This window comes from Oculina patagonica, chromosome 11 (assembly GCF_052425735.1).
Source record: "Oculina patagonica isolate OP01 chromosome 11, crgOcupat, whole genome shotgun sequence".
Taxonomy (NCBI): Eukaryota; Metazoa; Cnidaria; class Anthozoa; order Scleractinia; family Oculinidae; genus Oculina; species Oculina patagonica.
In genome coordinates, this window is record NC_135768.1 from 8846788 (window position 1) to 8851643 (window position 4856).

At 39.1% G+C, this 4856-nt stretch overlaps 1 pseudogene; it reads right to left on the reverse strand.

Annotated features, from left to right (window-relative positions):
* Positions 1-708: 708 nt before the first annotated feature.
* On the reverse strand, positions 709-1792 carry LOC144630822 (transmembrane emp24 domain-containing protein 7 pseudogene; annotated as a pseudogene).
* Positions 1793-4856: the final 3064 nt, after the last annotated feature.

Here is a 4856-nt window from a genome sequence, read left to right on the forward strand (position 1 = left end):
AGTGTAAACTGAACAATGTTTATTACTAAGAAGATTAACCCTTTTCTCATGATCTCCCAGGGTGAGAATTTTGGGCTTAAGTAGTTTGTCCATATTCTCTCAAGAAATGTATGCAAAGCAGTAGGAGGAATTTAGATCCTGACCAGAAGTGGTAACTTTGGAAAGAACTAGTTACAACCTTGGTCAATTTTAGCCAGAATGGCATTGCAAATTAATATATCGATTATGTTAAATCTAAGTAAATGGATTCCGATGAAGAGATAATATAATTCCCAAGTATAACAAGTTCTTTATTTTTGCCCAGCGCCATCAAATAACAAATTCATATAATTTTAAACTAGCTATAGTATACATTACTTTCCCTTAAAGTATCACAGATATTTGTTTTGAACAACAGTTCACCATATATTAAGCTCTATACTGGATCGGACAACAAATATAAACTTCCCAAACTTTTCTAACCACTCACCCGATGGAATTCTCGAAAATTTAGAAATTACAAAACAAAAACCAATCAGTGATCAAAGTTTCAAACACTCCTTCAAAACTCACAATATGCATGATGCTTTTACATTTAGTAATACATATGTAAATCATTTCGCCGCACGGAGAACCTGAATTATAATTATCGTACGATTTTTTTACATCCCAGGAAAATTTCTGTTTAGTCCATTATTTATCGGTGGGCGGTTATTTAAGATCACTTAATTAAAAAGTGTTCATCTGGTAAAAGGAAAACAGAAATATTTGCAATAATCCCGCAACAGATGACTGAACATCTGTGAATGAATAATAACAGTACATATTGTTTTTGAAAGTTCTGCCTAAAGGTCTTCCTTTAGAAACAGTGAAAAATCTACGTAGCAAGAAAACTTGAACGATACCAACTGTTACGACGATGCAAGACTGTCCAATTGACCACCACTGAACGCGCGTTCTGAGGTATTCAGCGGCCATTCGAGTGTTCGCTTCACGGAGTCGGTAATAATTCTGATATTTCTCGATCAGGTTGAAGTTCTCGTGAATTTTTAGGAAGGACGTCTCGAAATGCGTTAAGGCTGTCTGTGTTCCTTCTGGTCCTTCGTAGCTCATGTAGTCCTCATCACCTTTGATTAAATCGAAGTAAACAAGGTTTTCACCGATAGAGAATTCGAATACATTGCTGAAGCAGATAGTGTAAGTTCCGTTCCTAGAAGTGGTAAATTTGTGCAAGTCGTAGTCTTTCTTCTCTTCTTTGTAGACGTAGTTCCCGTCCGGGTCTTGGATGTAAGCGTCGATGCGAGGATCAGCGCCCGTGATAGGCGCGTATTCCAGCGAGCACTCGGTGTTTTCCACCAGGTCTTCGTAGAAACATTCGAAGCCGCTGAGTTGAAACTGTAGATGGCGGCCATTTGCTGGTGCCAAGCATAAACACAAAGCAAAAATTACGGTTAAATGGCAAATCATGGCGGTGCTATTCACGCTTCAAAGAACAGATATTAGCACCAAGTTTTTGTTGTCTTGTTGTTTGGCGCAAAACCACAGTTTCTTCTTCTGCAAATGCCAATATATTGCTCGTTTTACGCGATTTCGCCCATGTTATAGTGAATATATATTCAAAGTTGTTGTTTAAAGTAAATTTGCATTCGAAAAGATTAAGGACACGTGGCGTTTTGTCGACGCACGCGCCACAAAACTTTGATCTTTAGTTCTTGGTTTAAAAAACTTTGATTCAAAGATGGAACTACGGACGTTTATGCTGTAAATCAAATCAGAGAACAACTGAATTTCGAATCGTTCAAGTGTTTACCGAACACGAAGAAACTTTCCCAGCTGACCGGAAATGCATGACAGAACAAAAGGACTGTTTTGTTGAATTTTGATTCGATGTCGTTACAGATCACCGAAGCGAAATCAATATTTTGACTGTATATATTTGTATAGTAACGTATTTGTAACTTTTTTCATTAGCCGATACTCGTTTTAGGCTTAGCGCTTCGTCGTAACTTAAGGCTGGTTTCCATACGCAGAGAATTGCGAGAAAAATCGAAAATCTGTAGATCAGTGAATATAATTCGGCGCATGACTGAATAACCTGAATTCGCCTTGATAGAAATCAAGAAAAAGAATTACTCAGACACAGTTTTACAGTGGATGCAGCAAATAAAAAGCGACACAAAAGGAGGGAACTCTAGCGGTCGACAGGGAACAGGTGTAATCGGCTCATTATTTTTTTTTTTTCCTTTCCGATTTTTCCACCAATTTTATAAGGAAAAACTGCACTGAGTCACAGAAAGGTTTTATGACCAATCTTCCTGACTGGCCTGTCAGAGATGATTTTATTAGGATACAACCAAAAAAGGTCAAACAAACAAACAAACAAAAACAGCATAGAATTTCAAGCTTACGAGAGTTTGTGAAATACTGCAAAAATCGTGCACTGAAGCCTGCAGCATGTTAGCCTGTTCCAGGCGTTTTGGTTAGTTAAGGCTGGTTCTCAAATGATCGCCCCAATCGTTTCTATCGCCTTTGTCACTTGAAAAAGATTTCTCATGATCGGGGTGATTATATTAGAAGATTACACAGACGATCGCTAACGTCCGCGGAGATTGAGGCGGTCACGATCGCTCGGATCGCCCGCGTTCTATTCTTCTAACTTCTCTTTCCCTTCTTTGCCATAAAACTGCAATACTGTAACTGAGAAGATAGGAAGCCACGAGTTTTGTTCTTTCATTGAAGGCTGCCATTGTGTTGGATTTAGGACTAAAATAATTGTTTTTCGTAGGTCTTCGCGGGCGATCGGGACGATCATACGATAACCCCCAATCGTTTCCAATCGCTTCAATCGTCTACGATAGAAACGATCGGGGCGATCATATGACATCCAGGCTTTAGGGAGCAGCACTCAAAACACCTCGTCATTTCTTCTAATCCCCATTCTTCGCGCTTATCCCGATTCTCGTGCTGCTCCCCAACTGACCAAATTAAACGCTTGGAACAGGCTAACAGCATGTCTAGTGATGATACCCTCAAAAAGTTACTGTTACATAGTATACTGTCTGAAACACAGTTGTCGGTTCCTGTCCTATAAAAGATGGCAAAGTAGTGGAAAGAAAAACCGCCAGATAGACCAGGCCACCCTCTATAAAAAGCTTGGAGACCTCTACAGTATCTAACTTTATTGGTGGTCACCAAAATGCCAATTACTAAGCCTTTTATAAAACCTGTTTCCTTTTTTAAGCTTGGAAAAGGAAAAGTTTTACTTGCTTCTCATTCCCTTAGTGCTTGTTTTCGTAGACAAAGAAATATTGTAATGTCAATTTTTTAGCTCAGGTATTATATATATTTTTTAGATTGTTCTGTTTGAATCCACAGATACGCATAATGGGTGTGTTTAAATCTATATGAACGTATGGTTATTCCCTCTCTTCCCTATAAAGAATGTACTTCTTTGTAGATGTAATTTATCCAATGTTATTAAAGTTGTTGTTGTTTTTGTTATTATATGGTTTTTTGTCGTTATTGCTCTTGTGCTATATGTGGAAAGACAGGTTATTTTAAATAACTTGAAAAACCAAAACCCAAAAGGCAGGTAAGCTAAAGTCTGCGTCGAGCCAAGTGGCCCATCACGCCAAGATGTATCCCAGTTTTCGTAGCATGAAGCGACTAGGAGAATTTCTACTCCCCCTGGACGGAATGCAGGTCATCGCAGGATTACCCCCAGTATTAAATTCGCCGGTACCCATTTATACACCTGAGTTGAGAGAGGCACTATAAGAGTTAAGTGTCCTGGGGCTTGTTTCTCGAAAGCCCCGGAAACTTTTCGGGTCCGTAAAGCCATTTTTAGTTATCTGTATCTTAAAAAGAAGAAGTGTATAGGCCTGAGACTTTGTATGGAGGGAACCTCTGTTCATATTAAAAATATCATGTATTAAACAGCTCTGTAGTCATAAGGTTTGAGATATTGCTATGGCTTTCCGGATGCGAAGACTTTTCGGGACCTTCGAGAAACGGGCCCCTGGCTCAAGAACACATTGCAGTGACCCGGCAACGGCTCGAACCCGGACAGCTCAATCCAGAGTCCAGCGCACTTACCAATTGCAATAGACCCCCTCCCTTCCTCATCGACGAAATCCAAAAAGACAGCAAATATTATTGGACTTAATTTTACTTCCATGCGGATAATTTCTTTATTTTACATAATATTCAATAAATACATTTTTCGAGCAATACCAGATAACCCTCACAGGCAGTAACTATTTATGAATATAATTCAAGACAGAGAGTTTATGCTCCTGCTACCCAGTTATTTATTATTTATAAATCTTAGAGCGGTTTTCATTAGAGGGCCGAAAGTATTTCGCGTTTGCTTTGGTTTTGCATTACTACGCTTAGTAATTGGTTCAAAAACACGCGCCACTTCTCGACCAATCAGAAGCAAAAACCGAAACCAATCGTGATTCGCTCACACGTTTTCCCGCGCTTTTTTTGCGTCGGCTACATGCACTTACTTAGAGTTTTGATTGGTTCACTGGATTGTCCGCGTTCTCTGTGATTGGCGAGTGTGATAAACTTTGTTTTTTTTTGGCACTCAATAGTTGATCGCTACTGGGTTTAGAAACAACTATCTACTTTGTATTTTTTGGTTTAGATTTCCTCTATAGAAGGAGATTTTATTGTCCCCTCTTAAAATTGTACGTCCTATAACAATCCCTCTTCTGTTAAACATCCACAATGACACTTAAAGATAAAAGTCCCACAATACAATTTTTCACTTGTTCCGACGAAGAGTTAACGATTAAAACGTCAACGTCACTTTCTCACTAAGAGTTACTAATCAAAGGAGTGAGCACACGGGGGGGGGGAAAATAAGGATG